Source organism: Pleurodeles waltl, chromosome 4_2 (assembly GCF_031143425.1).
Source record: "Pleurodeles waltl isolate 20211129_DDA chromosome 4_2, aPleWal1.hap1.20221129, whole genome shotgun sequence".
NCBI classification, from domain to species: Eukaryota; Metazoa; Chordata; class Amphibia; order Caudata; family Salamandridae; genus Pleurodeles; species Pleurodeles waltl.
In genome coordinates, this window is record NC_090443.1 from 757,935,012 (window position 1) to 757,953,027 (window position 18,016).

Genomic DNA, 18,016 nt, shown 5'->3' on the forward strand with positions numbered 1-18,016 from the left:
AGGAGGAGAGGAGGGAATATATGCCAGCGGAAGCTGGCAACCAAACACCGCCACCACCAGCAGCTGTCACAGGGCTCCCACCGCCAGCCGTGGATGTCCAGCCATCAGAGAGTGCAGGGGCTGTGCAGGAGCATCCCCAACCACAACCACAAGGCAGCCATCAGAGGGCACAGGGGCTGAGCAGGAGCCTCCCACATCCACAACCACAGTGCAGTCATCGAAGGGTGCAGGGGCTGAGCAGAACCTTTCCACAACCACCACCACAGTGCAGCCATTAATGCCGGCAGACACCTTGTAGTCCATCCTCCAAGGGCTACTGTGTGGCCTGCCCCCACCAGAACCAGTGGGCAAGACACCCACTTAAGAGACTTTGGCCTTGTACTCCCCAGGGCAAAGAGCACAGGGCATGTTGGCCCCTCCAGAACCAGTCGGCAAGACACCCACTTGAGAGACTGTGGCCTTGCACTCATCAGGACAATGATCAATGGGCATGTTGCTCCCTCCTGAACCAGTGGACAAGACACCCACTTGAGAGACTGTGGCCTTGCACTCCCCAGGACTAAGAGCAATAGTCATGTTGCCCCCTTCAGAGTCAGTGGCCTTATTCCTGTATCCGGCTGAGGTGCCCCCCCTCCCCCTGAGGTGCCTGCCTATTTGACAAATGATGCCCCTGCAGTGTTCTATCTGGATTGGTGCAGGATACGAGTGGGGCCTTGGACTGTGCCCTGTGGCCATGTGGGCCCTTTGAACTGCGAACTGGGCAGTGTCCCTTTTTTATGCAAGTGTATAGATCTGTTTCATGGCCAAATTGGATTGTTGATTTTATTGTTGGACTGATTACAATCATTTTCTTAAATTCCTGTTGCCGTTGCATTATTCTGCAGATTTTCATGGTCAAATTGTTTATGTAATGCACATGGTTGTGTGTGTGGCATGTGTATGTCGGGTGTGTGTGGTATATGTGTGTCACTCTCATTTCTGCCCACCCTCCCTTGTGTGCTAGGCAGCTGTACTCACCGTCGACGTTTTCGCCAGTGTTGGTGTTCCAGGTGAAGCATTACGTAGAAGATCATCGGAAATACTTGCAGTTCGGGTTCCATTGCGGCATGGTTCATTCCTGTGTCTCCAATGGTGTGTCCTTTCACTTCTGTGCTGTTTCTGCCAGGCTTTTGATGGCGTTGGTACTGCCCCCGAAAAGGTGGCGGTTTGCCGGGTCTTAATATGGTGGGCGGAACTTTGGGGGGCCGGGGACGGAGTAAGCACCGCCAACAGGCTGGCGGTGCTTCTTGGGCAATTCTGACCGCGGCGGTAAAGCCGCGGTCAGAAAAGGGCAACCGGCGGTTTCCCGCCGGTTTCCCCCTGCCCCAAAGAATCCTCCATGGCGGCGCTGCTCGCAGCACCGCCATGGGGATTCCGACCCCCTTCCCGCCATCCTGGTCCTGGCGGTAAAAACCGCCAGGAGCAGGATGGCGGGAACGGGTGTCGTGGGGCCCCTGGGGGCCCCATAATGATTTTCAGTGTCTGCCTAGCAGACACTGAAAATCGCAACGGGTGCCACTGCACCCGTCGCACCCCTTCAACTCCGCCGGCTCCAATCGGAGCCGGCTTCATTGTTGAAGGCGCTTTCCCGTGGGCCGGCGGGCGGCCTTCTGGCGGTCGCCCGCCGGCCCAGTGGGAAAGTCAGAATGACCGCGGTACGGTCTTCTGGCGGTCGGAATGACCCCCTTTGTCTTCCACTTGGCTGTAGGTGGCTACCGCAGTGGTGACTTTTGATTGCGCCCTGGTGGTCGGTGTGGAATATTGGCTATCTATTGGAGCTATCACCACCTTGGTCATAATTTGGCGGGATTACCGCCACTTTATCACCGACTTGCATGTTCGTAATGAGGGCCACAGTCTTTTAAAAATTAATATCTTGACTTGTGTAAGTTGGATTTTGGTTGTTTTGGTCCAGTTTTGTTGAAATAAATGTTAGCTATTTTTCTAAACATGTGCTGTGTAATTTTGTAGTGTTTTCAGTGAGTTACTGTGAGTGTTGCTACAAATACTTTACACTTTGCTTCCGAAGTTAAGCCTGCCTGACAAGCCAAGCTACCAAGGGGGTGAGTGGGGGTTAACTGAGAGTGATTCTCCTTTACCCTGACTAGAGTGAGGGTTCTTCCTTGGATGGGGGGGTAACCTGACTGCCAACCAAATATGTATATTTATTTTTATTTTTTTCATTGGCAGGTTTGCGGCTCTCTCTCAATCTTACATGGGAGGACACACTGAGTGCCATGATGGATTCATGATCACAAAAAAAAGAAGGGTTTTACCATTTCGAACTCATAAAATATATCTTACAAACCACTATATTATCCCCATGGGGTCAGAGTACCTCTGCCCTGACGCCTTATATACATTTATAAAACAAAATCCATCCCACAAGACCATTGCTGGTTGAGAAAATGGTGGCCACAACTTTCTGAAGAACTTGCACCCAGCCAATCAAAGCCCTCTTTGTGGCTCGAAGATGGCAATGCTCTGCGATGGATCCCTGGTGAATCTGCGTCCCTATATGTACAGATGTGTTTTCAACCTAATTTCCTCAAAAACTACTGAATAGAATTACACCAAAACAAAAAAGGTTGCTTTCTGGACGAGGACCTACCTTTCTCCCAAATTTAGCGTAATTCCATCCTGTAGTTTCAGCACTAATGCTGTTCAAAATCCCTATGGAAAAATGAATGGAGAAAATGTGTTTTGGGACCCCCCCCAGACAGATCGCCCTGAAATATTCCAAACAGCAGCTGACAGGACTGGCACATTTTTGGGAAAGTTTTGTGAAGATTCGTCTAGCGGTGCGAAAGATATAGGCTGGTAAAAAAATGCTTTTTATTTAGAAACTAGGTCCTTACTATAACAACTTAGTGGCAACTGTTACTCGCCTCTAGGTAACATATATAAATATTTATTACTATAAAAAAATGTATTTATTGATATATATATAAATGAGAGAGAGATGTATGTATTTAATAGTTTATTTTTTTGATAGCTATGTGGTTTTGTGGGGGGGCTATCGTGGTCCCCAGGGCAATCACTCATCTTTTTTAAAAATAATGTCCCACAGGGGGTCAGGCCTGCTCACTGACAACCCACTGTAATAAAAAATAAAAAAAAAATCTCTTAATTTTACACCGGGGTGGGACCATCGTGCCCCCCAGGGGTAAACAACCATTTTTGTGCAGGTGGGCGGCCCACTCCCATGAGGGCTGACCCCTCAGGTGAAATCCCTGGTGTCTAGTGGTGTTTACAAGCTATGGGTCGCAGTGTGGCTGCCTTCCATGGCCAGGAAACCCTTTTAGGAAGGCCTCTTTGGAAAGGGGAGTGTCTCCCCTTTCAAACAAGGCCTCCCTGAAAGCTGGGGAGGCCTTTTGAGGCCTGTTTTCCCCACTGATTATAAAGCATCCTTACCTGCTGCTTCCTGCTCTAGGAGGAAAACAATTGTGATGCCAGCACACCTCGCAGGGAGCTGACATCACAGATGGGTGGGTGAGGGACAGGGATGACATGGAATCTCTTCTGTGTCTCTCCAGAGCTTTTCGTAAAAAAGCATTGGAGGATTTTTTAATGCCCCTCCTGTTGTGGCCCGCATCAGGGAGGGTATGTGTGTGTCAACGATTGGGCGACACAGACTCCTAAGGGGTTAAAGAAAAATATTGGGAGTCACTGCAACTCACAGATTATGGACTTACAAATGACTAATGGCAAGTTTAGGATTGTGCAAGACCTGAGAAGCGTAAACGATATTGCAATCACATGTTGTCCTGTGGTCCCAAAGCCAGCTACCACACTTTACCAGATTCCATGAATGCCAGATTTGTTTACTGCTATAGATCTTTGTCAAGGTTTCTTCTCAATTCTGTTCCACAAGGAAGGTCAGCGTTTATTCTACTTTGTTTTTTGAGTGAAGGTATTAGCATGGTGTTGAGTCCCACAAGGCTATATTGCGAGACCTTCAATCTTTAATGAGATTCTAAAGAACAATTTGGAAACATTGATCATGCCCTGTAATTTGTTTCTCAATCAATATATTGATGACCTGTTAGTGACATCAGAATGTAACAAATCTTGCAAACAACACATCATTGCATCATTGCTCTGTTAAATCACTTGGTTGAGAATGAACATAAAAGGTCCCCAACAAGCTGGTATACTGTCAAAAAGAGGTCCAATATTTGGGACATCTTACTGAGAAAAGAACAGGAAAAGTTTTACGAAAAAGAGAGTTAGCCATTTTATAAATGGTTCCTCCAAAGATGTAAAGAGAAGTCAGAATGTTTTTGGGAATGGTTGGCTACTGTAGAGACTGGATGTCCAACTTGTCCTTGGTTGTGAAGCCTTTCCTGAGGCTAACATACAGAAATGTGCCTGACCCTTTTCCATGGGCAAACGAATGCATGAAAGCTTTCCTAGACTTGAGAGAACATCTCCTTCATGTCCGGGCCACTGAGAATGCCTGATTATTCAAAGAGTTTTACATTATTTTGCAGTGAGAGGGAGAGCTGCACTTTCTCAGTGCTTACACCATTGCATGGTGGCGCCAGAAGGCCCATGGCCTATTTTTCAATTACACTTGGTCCTAGGTTTGTCGTATGGCCTGGTTGTCTTAAAACTCTGGCTGATGTCATTGGTAATCTAGAGAGATATGAAAACATAGTGATATGACATCCTTTAACTGTTACAGTCCCTCATTCTGTCAAGGGTTTGCTTATCAGAATAAAAAGACAGCATATGACCAACACATGGTTGACTAAGTATAAGCAGTAGATTCTCACTGCTGAAAATCAGACTCTGAAGTGCTGCCAGATTTTAAATCCAAGTACCCTCATGCTTACACCTGAAAATGAGGCATCAGATAAATGTGAGCATGAATGTCTTGATGCCACAGACTTATGCATCAAACAAAGACATTGATAAGCCCTGATTATGTCCCGTTTGTGGATGGCTCATGCCTAAGGACAAATAATGGCTCCCTGAGAGTAGCTTACATTGTTTGTCAAGAAATAGCAGAACCTGAAGCTTCTTGGATCGTTGAGCAGATCAACTGAACCATTAAATCCAGATTGGCAAAATTATGTGCACAAACTTCATTGAAATGTCCTGATGCTTCACCTTTGGTGATAATGCATCTGTGAAGTGCACCAAATAGTAGGAGTTTGGGATCAGAGCCAGCAAGACGAAAGGGGTTATGATTGACACACTGGTGAACAAATGCACTTGTCGGATATCTCACAAAGTGGCATTGGAGCTTGACGTAGAAAGTGCAGAAACAAGAACTCAAGCTGAAGTGACAGTTAATATACCCACAGAGCAACAAGAAGATCCAGAAGAAGGAACATGTTCTGAATTAAGAGCAAAGAGAGACACACACAATGCTAAATGGCCAAAAACCTACAATCGGAAGAAATTGAAATCAAGTGTGTCAGTTGGATCCATAGCACTGTCAAATTGATGAGGAAACAGAATCGAGTGGTGTGAGTGACACAAAAGAAGAACAACAAACTCTCCGAAGATCTAAAAGAGTTAGAATGCATTGTTGAAGGGATTTATCTCTTGAATGGACATACTACATGAGCCAAGTGCTAAACATCCTAATTTCATATCGGCTTGACTGGAATAAAGAAATGCCTGAACCTCCTTGAAATTACTCAGAGCAGGAATACATTTGTGATCAAATTAGTAAATAAACTGTTTGAAATAAGAACAAATTGACAAATTTGCTGAGAAATTAAGAAGAGTACATAGGCCCGAGGGTGCAGAAAAAGAATAGGGATAACATTTAGAAGAACACAGAATAGGGTAAAGAAAGACTATAGCAAAGCTGCTGTAAATAAAGCTACAATAAACTAATCTAGAAGAAGTAAATAATCAAGAATTGTTGCATATTAAAATAAAGACACTAACTTTGCTTTTACATAATTATTTCTTTTACTAGATCTGACTTTGGATAAACATGTGTGCCCTAACCAGAAGTGGATGTAAGATTACTATAGGGATCATGCTTTCATTAATAATTAGCAGTTGTAGGAGGCTGGACTGGCTTGTAGTGAGTACCAAGGGGTACTTACACCTTGCACCAGGCCCAGGTATCCCTTATTAGTGTATAGGGTGTCTAGCAGCTTAGGCTGATAGATAATGGTAGCTTAGCAGAGCAGCTTAGGCTGAACTAGGAGACGAGTGAAGCTCCTACAGTACCACTAGTGTCATATGCACAATATCATAAGAAAACACAATACACAGATATACTAAAAATAAAGGTACTTTATTTTTATGACAATATGCCAAAAGTATCTCAGTGAGTACCCTCAGTATGAGGATAGCAAATATACACAAGATATATGTACACAATACCAAAAATATGCAGTATAGTATTAGAAAACAGTGCAAACAATGAATAGTTACAATAGGATGCAATGGGGACACATAGGGATAGGGGCAACACAAACCATATACTCCAAAAGTGGAATGCGAACCACGAATGGACCCCAAACCTATGTGAGCTTGTAGAGGGTTGCTGGGACTGTAAGAAAACAGTGAGGGTTAGAAAAATAGCTCACCCCAAGACCCTGAAAAGTGAGTGCAAAGTGCACTAAAGTTTCCCAAAGAGCACAGAAGTTGTGATAGGGGAATTCTGCAGGAAAGACCAAAACCAGCAATGCAACAACGATGGATTTCCAGACGAGGGTACCTGTGGAACAAGGGGACCAAGTCCAAAAGTCACGACCAAGTCGAGAGTGGGCAGATGCCCAGGAAATGCCGGCTGTGGGTGCAAAGAAGCTGCTACAAGGACGTAGAAGCTGAGGATTCTGCAGGAACGACAAAGGCTAGAAACTTCCCCTTTGGAAGATGGATGTCCCACGCCATGGAGAGTCGTGCAGAAGTGTTTTCCTGAAGAAACACCGCAAACAAGCCTTGCTAGCTGCAAGTTGTGCAGTTAAGGTTTTTGGATGCTGCTGTGGCCCAGGAGGGACCAGAATGTCGCCAATTGCGTCAGGGGACAGATGGGACGCCCAGCAAGACAAGGAGCCCTCTCAGAAGCAGGCAGCACCCACAGAAGTGCCGGAACAGGCACTACAAAGAGGAGTGAAACAGTGCTCACCCGAAGTTGCACAAAGGAATCCCACGCCGCCGGAGGACAACTCAAGAGGTCGTGCAATGCAGGTTAGAGTGCTGTGGATCCAGGCTTGGCTGTGCACAAAGGATTTCCGCCAGAAGTGCACAGAGGCCGGAGTAGCTGCAAAAGACGCGGTTCCCAGCAATGCAGTCTGGCGTGGGGAGGCAAGGACTTACCTCCACCAAACTTGGACTGAAGAGTCACTGGACTGTGGGAGTCACTTGGTCAGAGTTGCTGGATTCAAGGGACCTCGCTCGTCGTGCTGAGAGGAGACCCAGGGGACCGGTGATGCAGTTCTTTGGTGCCTGCGGTTGCAGGGGGACGATTCCGTCGACCCACGGGAGATTTCTTCGGAGCTTCTAGTGCAGAGAGGAGGCAGACTACCCCCACAGCATGCACCACCAGGAAAGCAGTCGAGAAGGCGGCAGGATCAGCGTTACAGAGTTGCAGTAGTCGTCTTCGCTACTTTGTTGCAGTTTTGCAGGCTTCCAGCGCGGTCAGCAGTCGATTCCTTGGCAGAAGGTGAAGAGAGAGATGCAGAGGAACTCTGATGAGCTCTTGCATTCATTATCTAAGGAAATCCCCAAAGCAGAGACCCTAAATAGCCAGAAAAGAGGGTATGGCTACTTAGGAGAGAAGATAGGCTAGCAACACCTGAAGGAGCCTATCAGAAGGAGTCTCTGACGTCACCTGCTGGCCCTGGCCACTCAGAGCAGTCCAGTGTGCCAGCAGCACCTCTGTTTCCAAGATGGCAGAGGTCTGGAGCACACTGGAGGAGCTCTGGGCACCTCCCAGGGGAGGTGCAGGTCAGGGGAGTGGTCACTCCCCTTTCCTTTGTCCAGTTTCACGCCAGAGGAGGGCTGAGGGGTCCCTGAACCGGTGTAGACTGGCTTATGCAGAAATGGGCACCATGTGTGCCCATGAAAGCATTTCCAGAGGTGGGGGAGGCTTCTCCTCCCCTGCCTTCACACCATTTTCCTAAGGGAGAGGGTGTAACACCCTCTCTCTGAGGAAGTCCTTTGTTCTGCCTTCCTGGGCCAAGCCTGGCTGGACCCCAGGAGGGCAGAAACCTGTCTGAGGGGTTGGCAGCAGCTGTAGTGAAACCCCTGAAAAGGCAGTTTGGCAGTACCCGGGTCTGTGCTACAGACCCGTGGGATCATGGGATTGTGCCAACAATGCCAGGATGGCATAGAGGGGGCAATTCCATGATCATAGACATGTTACATGGCCATATTCGGAGTTACCATTGTGAAGCTACACATAGGTAGTGACCTGTATGTAGTGCACGCGTGTAATGGTGTCCCCGTCCGGGGAATTGGCCCTGAACAATGTGGGGGCACCTTGGCTAGTGCCAGGGTGCCCACACACTAAGTAACTTAGCACCCAACCTTTACCAGGTAAAGGTTAGACATATAGGTGACTTATAAGTTACTTAAGTGCAGTGTAAAATGGCTGTGAAATAACGTGGACGTTATTTCACTCAGGCTGCAGTGGCAGGCCTGTGTAAGAATTGTCAGAGCTCCCTATGGGTGGCAAAAGAAATGCTGCAGCCCATAGGGATCTGCTGGAACCCCAATACCCTGGGTACCTCAGTACCATATACTGTACTAGGGAATTATAAGAGTGTTCCAGTATGCCAATGTAAATTGGTAAAATTGGTCACTAGCCTGTTAGTGACAATTTGAAAGAGATGAGAGAGCATAACCACTGAGGTTCTGATTAGCAGAGCCTCAGTGAGACAGTTAGTCATAACACAGGTAACACATACAGGGCACACTTATGAGCACTGGGGCCCTGGCTGGCAGGGTCCCAGTGACACATACAACTAAAACAACATATATACAGTGAAATATGGGGGTAACATGCCAGGCAAGATGGTACTTTCCTACACAACCCCCCCCCCCCCAAACGAAGGACAATAAGACTAGCCATAACCTGATGAGTCTTCATTGTCTAAGTGGAAATATCTGGAAAGTCCATCTGCATTGGAGTGGGTACTCCCAGGTCTATGTTCCACTGTATAGTCCATTCCCTGTAGGGATATAGACCACCTCAACAATTTAGGATTTTCACCTTTCATTTGTTTTAGCCAAAGTAGAGGTTTGTGGTCTGTCTGAACAATGAAGTGAGTGCCAAACAGGTATGGCCTCAACTTCTTCAGTGCCCAGACCACAGCAAAGGCCTCCCTCTCTATGGCAGACCAATGCTTTTCTCTAGGGGTCAACCTCCTGCTGATAAAAGCTACAGGTTGATCCTGGCCATCAGAATTAAGTTGTGAAAGGAAGGCCCCTACCCCTAATTCAGATGCATCAGTTTGGACAATGAATTTTTTGGAGTAACAGGGGCTTTTCAGGACAGGTGCAGAGCACATGGCTTGCTTCAGCTCCTCAAAAGCTTTCTGACAGCTAGCTGTCCACAATACCTTTTTAGGCATTTTCTTGGAGGTGAGGTCATTAAGAGGGGCTGCAATGGAGCCATAGTTCTTAATGAACCTCCTGTAATACCCAGTGAGGCCTAAGAAGGCTCTCACCTGGGTCTGAGTTGTAGGGGGAACCCAATCTATAATAGTTAGGATTTTCCCCTGAAGTGGTGCAATCTGTTCTCCACCTACCAGGTGTCCCAGATAAACCACCTTCCCCTGCCCTATCTGGCACTTTGAAGCCTTGATAGTGAGGCCTGCCTTTTGCAGGGCCTCCAAAACTTTCCATAGGTGGACCAGGTGATCATCCCAACTGGAGCTAAAGACAGCTATGTCGTCCAGATATGCTGCACTAAAAGCTTCCAGCCCTTGCAGGACTGTATTCACCAACCTTTGAAAAGTGGCAGGTGCATTTTTCAATCCAAAGGCATTACTGTGAATTGGTAATGGCCTCCAATGGTTGAAAATGCAGTTTTTGTTTTTGCATCTTCTGATAATTTGATCTGCCAATACCCTGCAGTCAAGTCAAAAGTGCTTAGATACTTGGCAGATGCCAGTGTATCTATTAGCTCATCTGCCCTGGGTATAGGGTGAGCATCAGTTTTGGTTACTTGGTTGAGACCTCTATAGTCTACACAAAACCGCATTTCCTTCTTTCCATCCTTGGAATGAGGTTTTGGTACAAGTACCACAGGAGAGGCCCATGGACTTTGAGAGTGCTCAACCACTCCCAGTTCTAACATTTTCTGCACTTCTTGTTTGATGCAGCCTCTGACATGGTCAGGCTGCCTATAGATCTTACTTTTGACAGGCAAGCTGTCTCCAGTATCTATAGTGTGCTCACACCAAGAAGTGGTGCCTGGCACAGTAGAGAAGAGTTCAGAAAACTGACCCAGGAGATTTATGCAGTGGTCTTTCTGCTCAGCAGTAAGACAATCTGCCAGTACTACCCCTTCCACCAGAGCATCTTGTTCTGTGGAAGAGAAGAGATCAGGGAGAGGGTCACTCTCTTCTTCCTGTCCCTCATCTGTTGCCATGAGCAGGGTGAGATCAGCCCTGTCATAGTAGGGTTTCAGGCGATTGACATGGAGCACCCTAAGGGGACTCCTGGCAGTGCCTAAGTCAACTAAGTAGGTGACTTCACCCTTTTTCTCAACAATTGTGTGGGGTCCACTCCATTTATCTTGGAGTGCTCTTGGGGCCACAGGCTCCAAGACCCACTCTTTCTGCCCTGGTTGGTACTGAACCAAAACAGCCTTCTGGTCATGCCATTGCTTTTGGAGCTCTTGGCTGGCCTTAAGGTTTTTACTGGCCTTTTTCATGTACGCAGCCATTCTTGATCTGAGGCCAAGTACATAGTCCACTATGTCTTGCTTTGGAGCTTTTAAAGATTGTTTCCAACCCTCCTTAACAAGTGTTAGAGGACCTCTTACAAGGTGTTCAAATATGAGTTCAAAGGGGCTGAAGCCCACTCCTTTTTGGGGTACCTCCCTGTAAGCAAAAAGGAGGCAAGGTAATAAGATATCCCATCTCCTGCGGAGTTTTTCAGGGAGTCCCATAATCATGCCTTTGAGAGTTTTGTTAAATCTCTCCACCAGTCCATTTGTTTGTGGATGATAGGGTGTAGTGAACTTGTATGCAACACCACACTCCTTCCACATGGCCTTTAAGTAAGCAGACATGAAATTGCTTCCTCTGTCTGATACCACCTCTTTTGGGAAGCCCACCCTGGAAAAGATTCCCAGGAGGGCCTTTGCCACTGCAGGAGCTGTAGTGGTCCTTAGAGGAATTGCTTCAGGATATCTGGTGGCATGGTCCACTACCACCAAGATAAACCTATTGCCTGAAGCAGTAGGAGGGTCAAGGGGGCCAACTATGTCAACCCCTACCCTTTCAAAGGGAACCCCAACCACAGGCAGTGGGATAAGGGGTGCCTTTGGAGTGCCACCTGTCTTGCCACTGGCTTGACAGGTTTCACAGGACTTACAAAATTCCTTTGTGTCCTCTGACATTCAAGGCCAATGAAACAAGGGAACAAGCCTGTCCCAAGTTTTCATTTGCCCTAAATGTCCAGCTAAGGGAATGTCATGGGCTAGAGTTAGGAGGAACTTTCTGTACTCCTGAGGAATCACCAATCTCCTGGCAGCTCCAGGTTTTGGATCCCTTGCTTCAGTGAACAAGAGGTTGTCCTCCCAGTAAACTCTGTGAGAGTCACTGACATCCCCATTTGCTTGTTTGACAGCTTGCTGCCTTAGACCCTCTAGTGTGGGACAGGTTTGCTGTGCCACACTCAGCTCCTCCCTGGCAGGCCCCCCTTCAGCCAAAAGCTCAGCAGTGTCTGCTTCCAGCTCCTCTGGTTAGGTTCTGCACAGGGTGGAAATTCTTCTTCCTCTGAAGAAGAAGCCACTGTAGAGGGAGGGATAGTAGGTAGTGCTTTACTTCTACTAGCCCTAGCTTTCAGGAGCACTTGGTCCATTCTTCCAGGATCCAAGTCACCCTGTCCTTTTTGCTTTTTGGCCTGAGCCCTTGTCAAAGCAAAAATATGCCCTGGAATGCCCAGCATTGCTGCATGGGCCTCCATCTCCACATCTGACCAAGCTGATGTCTCTAAATCATTTCCAAGTAGACAGTCTACAGGTAAATCTGAGGCAACCACAACTTTCTTTGGACCAGTAACCCCCCCCAGTTGAGATTTACAACAGCCATGGGGTGGCTAAGTGTGTTGTTGTGAGCATCGGTTACTTGGCACTGGTGACCAAGTAGGTGTTGTTCAGGGTGGACCAGTTTCTCTATTACCATTTTAACACTGGCAACTGTGTCCCTGTAGGCCTGAACCTCAACACCATTTATTAGGGGTAGTTGCTTGTACTTATCCATGTTAAGGGGACAAGCAACTAAGGTGGCTAAATCAATAGCCCCCTCAGAGACTAATACAGCCTCTGTGGTCTCCCTAACAAGACCAACCCCAACTAAGTTACCAAAAGTGAGCCCAGCTACTCCCTTGGATTGGCTATTAGTAGGTTTGCTCCCACCACCACTGCTATTACTAGGGGCACTAGGTGTAGCAGCAGGGGTTGTAGTGGTAGGAGGCTTGGTGCTTTTCTTTGGACAACTGGGATCTGTTGTCCAATGGCCTTTTATTTTACATAAATAGCACCATGGTTTCTTTTCTTTGTTTTGATTTGAAGAGGATTTGGACCCACCACCCCCACCAGAGTGTTTTTGTGGGCCTGATGAAGACTCATTTTTAGATTTGTCCCCACACTTGTCAGAAGACTTACCATCCTTCTTCTTGCCATCTTTGTCACCCTCTGTATGAACTTTTCTGTTCACCCTTGTTCTGACCCATTTGTCTGCCTTCTTTCCCAATTCTTGGGGAGAGGTCAGATCAGAGTCCACCAGGTACTGGTGCAACAAATCAGACACACAGTTATTAAGTATATGCTCTCTCAGGATTAAGTTATACAGGCTTTCATAATCAGTAACTTTACTGCCATGTAACCACCCCTCCAAGGCCTTCACTGAATGGTCAACAAAGTCTACCCAGTCTTGTGAAGACTCCTTTTTGGTTTCTCTGAACTTCATCCTGTACTGTTCAGTGGTTAAGCCATAACCATCTAGGAGTGCATTCTTAAGAACTGCAAAATTATTGGCATCACTTTCTTTTACAGTAAGGAGCCTATCCCTACCTTTTCCACTAAATGATAGCCATAGGATAGCAGCCCACTGCCTTTGAGGGACATCCTGTACAACACAGGCCCTCTCAAGTGCAGCAAACCACTTGTTAATGTCATCCCCCTCCTTATAAGGGGGAACTATATTGTGCAGATTCCTAGAATCATGTTCTTTTGCAGGATGACTATAGGGAATACTGCTGCTGCCACCATGGGTTTCTAAACCCAGTTTCTGTCTTTCTCTTTCCACTTCTAAGGACTGCCTATCCAAATCCAGCTGTTGCTTCTTGAGCTTCAGTCTGGTTTGTTCCCCTCTCAATCTATTGAGCTCCCTTTCTAACACTCTGTCATCAGGGTGGGTCATTCCTTGAAACCGAAGTATGGTGAGAATGAACAGAAGGAGACCCGTCCCTAACAGATGGCACCTTAACAGCTTGGCTAACAGAAACAGCACTTCTACTATGATGAGAAGGGATACTCTTACTGTGATGTGAGACAACACTATCAGTATGGTGTGACTCTACATCAGTACCAGCTATGCTAGGTGGCTTGCTAGGGGGCAGGCTTGAAATCTTCCTACCCACATCTTTTGCTAGGGGTGCCCCAGAATCAGAGTGGGAACCATCAGCTAATTTTTCACCAGAAGTGCCACCTCTGGCTTTATCTTGTTCAACAAGCATGTTAACCAACCGTTCTCTAGAGGGATTCTTCCTTACACTTAAACCTCTTTCTATGCAGAGACTCCTTGCTCCTTTCCAGCTAAGGTGATCATAAGCAAGTTTGGACAGATAAACAGTTTGGCCTGTGCCAGACATTTTAGAAAGTGTTTAAGGGATAGAAAAAGTGAGAATTTTTTTTTCAGAACTTTTGGAAAGACAGAAAAAAACTTTTTAAACTTTTGAAGAACTTTTTAGAAAGTTAGAGGTACTTTTCAGCACTTTAGAAAAGAAGTGAGAAAAGAAATGCAAAACTTTTTGGTTAGGTGTACATACACTGAACTTGTTTTGTATATTTTTCTCTTATGAAAAGTACAATGACAAAAGTGGTAAGTAGTTACAAAGTACTTATCCCACCGCTGCACAACCAATGTAGGAGGCTGGACTGGCTTGTAGTGAGTACCAAGGGGTACTTACACCTTGCACCAGGCCCAGGTATCCCTTATTAGTGTATAGGGTGTCTAGCAGCTTAGGCTGATAGATAATGGTAGATTAGCAGAGCAGCTTAGGCTGAACTAGGAGACTAGTGAAGCTCCTACAGTACCACTAGTGTCATATGCACAATATCATAAGAAAACACAATACACAGATATACTAAAAATAAAGGTACTTTATTTTTATGACAATATGCCAAAAGTATCTCAGTGAGTACGCTCAGTATGAGGATAGCAAACATACACAAAATATATGTACACAATACCAAAAATATGCAGTATAGTATTAGAAAACAGTGCAAACAATGTATAGTTACAATAGGATGCAATGGGGACACATAGGGATAGGGGCAACACAAACCATATACTCCAAAAGTGGAATGCGAACCACGAATGGACCCCAAACCTATGTGACCTTGTAGAGGGTCGCTGGGACTGTAAGAAAACAGTGAGGGTTAGAAAAATAGCCCACCCCAAGACCCTGAAAAGTGAGTGCAAAGTGCACTAAAGTTCCCCAAAGAGCACAGAAGTCGTGATAGGGGAATTCTGCAGGAAAGACCAAAACCAGCAATGCAACAACAATGGATTTCCAGACGAGGGTACCTGTGGAACAAGGGGACCAAGTCCAAAAGTCACGACCAAGTCGAGAGTGGGCAGATGCCCAGGAAATGCCAGCTGTGGGTGCAAAGAAGCTGCTACTAGGACATAGAAGCTGAGGATTCTGCAGGAACGACAAGGGCTAGAAACTTCCCCTTTGGAGGATGGATGTCCCACGCCGTGGAGAGTTGTGCAGAAGTATTTTCCTGAAGAAAGACCACAAACAAGCCTTGCTAGCTGCAAGTCGTGCAGTTAGGGTTTTTGGATGCTGCTGTGGCTCAAAAGGGACCAGGATGTCGCCAATTGCGTCAGGGGACAGAGGGGACACCCAGCAAGACAAGAAGCCCTCTCTGAAGCAGGCAGCACCCGCAGAAGTGCCAGAACCGGCACTATGAAGAGGAGTGAAATGGTGCTCACCCGAAGTTGCACAAAGGAGTCCCACACCGCCGGAGGACAACTCAGGAGGTCGTGCAATGCAGGTTAGAGTGCTGTTGACCCAGGCTTGGCTGTGCACAAAGGATTTCCGCCGGAAGTGCACAGAGGCCGGAGTAGCTGCAAAAGATGCGGTTCCCAGCAATGCAGTCTGGCGTGGGGAGGCAAGGACTTACCTCCACCAAACTTGGACTGAAGAGTCACTTGGACAGAGTTGCTGGATTCAAGGGACCTCGCTCGTCGTGCTGAGAGGAGACCCAGGGGACCGGTGATGCAGTTCTTTGGTGCCTGCGGTTGCAGGGGGACGATTCCGTCGACCCACGGGAGATTTCTTTGCAGCTTCTAGTGCAGAGAGGAGGCAGACTACCCCCACAGCATGCACCACCAGGAAAGCAGTCGAGAAGGAAGCAGGATCAGCGTTACAGAGTTGCAGTAGTCGTCTTCGCTACTTTGTTGCAGTTTTGCAGGCTTCCAGCGCGGTCAGCAGTCGATTCCTTGGCAGAAGGTTTAGAGAGAGATGCAGAGGAACTCTGATGAGCTCTTGCATTCGTTATCTAAGGAAATCCCCAAAGCAGAGACCCTAAACAGCCAGAAAAGAGGGTTTGGCTACTTAGGAGAGAAGATAGGCTAGCAACACCTGAAGGAGCCTATCAGAAGGAGTCTCTGACATCACCTGCTGGCCCTGGCCACTCAGAGCAGTCCAGTGTGCCAGCAGCACCTCTGTTTCCAAGATGGCAGAGGTCTGGAGCACACTGGAGGAGCTCTGGGCACCTCCCAGGGGAGGTGCAGGTCAGGGGAGTGGTCACTCCCCTTTCCTTTGTCCAGTTTCGCGCCAGAGCAGGGCTGAGGGGTCCCTGAACCGGTGTAGACTGGCTTATGCAGAAATGGGCACCATGTGTGCCCATGAAAGCATTTCCAGTGGCTGGGGGAGGCTACTCCTCCCCTGCCTTCACACCATTTTCCAAAGGGAGAGGGTGTAACACCCTCTCTCTGAGGAAGTCCTTTGTTCTGCCTTCCTGGGCCAAGCCTGGCTGGACCCCAGGAGGGCAGAAACCTGTCTGATGGGTTGGCAGCAGCAGCAGCTGCAGTGAAACCCCTGAAAAGGCAGTTTGGCAGTACCCGGGTCTGTGCTACAGACCCGTGGGATCATGGGATTGTGCCAACAATGCCAGGATGGCATAGAGGGGGCAATTCCATGATCATAGACATGTTACATGGCCATATTCGGAGTTACCATTGTGAAGCTACACATAGGTAGTGACCTATATGTAGTGCACGCGTGTAATGGTGTCCCCACACTCACAAAGTCCGGGGAATTGGCCCTGAACAATGTGGGGGCACCTTGGCTAGTGCCAGGGTGCCCACACACTAAGTAACTTAGCACCCAACCTTTACCAGGTAAGTTAGTCATAACACAGGTAACACATACAGGGGACACTTATGAGCACTGGGGCCCTGGCTGGCAGGGTCCCAGTGACACATACAACTAAAACAACATATATACAGTGAAATATGGGGGTAACATGCCAGGCAAGATGGTACTTTCCTACAGCAGTTGCAACATTATTAGTAATACATTTTACATCACAGACAGAGAAATCACTAATTACGTTCGCTAACACAACATCAGGACCAGGTCTTAATGAAGATGAGTTTGTAGATTACATGAAGGGAGATTATTCAACACACCTTTATTCTAGGTCAATAAAAGAATATACAAGAGCTATAGACGCAAAAGACTGTTATGGAAGCATACATATGCCTTTTTCAGCTGACGAACAAGTAGCATATCTTCACATTCTTCTTTTCTATGTTACATCATGCAGTATAGTGCTTAGCTTAGAATATAGGCAGAGACACTTCCACTAGTTAAAAGCATGAAAGATATGGAGACAGTTGATATTACCTTAGACCTTTACTTCCAAGGAACACTGATAAAGCTCATGAAAATAATCTAACCTGCCTAATGAACTCATTAGAAATGGCTTTTTTATGTTAGAAAGAAATACACACTTAGCATCACATGTATACAAAAAGGAAGATGTCCTGAACGATATGTGGAGAAGAGAAGAGGAAGGGGTTAGAAAGAACATGTCTGTCCTGAGGTTTAAATTAGAAAAGAGACACAAGAGTAAAATATGTATGTTTAAAAGAAGAATTCAAAGGAAAAAGACACTAGCCACAAATAGTAATTGTGAACATGTTTTTGAATTGTCAGGAAGAACATGGCAAATTTTGCAGAAGGACGATCCAACTATACCTGGAGTGCATTTTATTCGTGAAGAGAATGCTCATTTCAGATTGCCAGACGCTAGGGAGGGAATTTGCTTCCTAGGCTTCCTTTTTCCAAAAAGTTATCATGTAGAGTTTAGATGCACTAATAATGACACCTGCACATAGGTATTCATGCAGTGTAAGTGAGGGAATGCAACTAGTGGTAGACATATTTGGTGATATCTAGCTGTGGAATTAGTATTAAATGATGAGAAGATTAGAATGCGTTCAACAGTAGTAGACAAATTAGCAACCAGCACTTCTGGAGCTTTGATAGTTGAAAACATAGAATTAGTAGCAATCAGATCACTGTT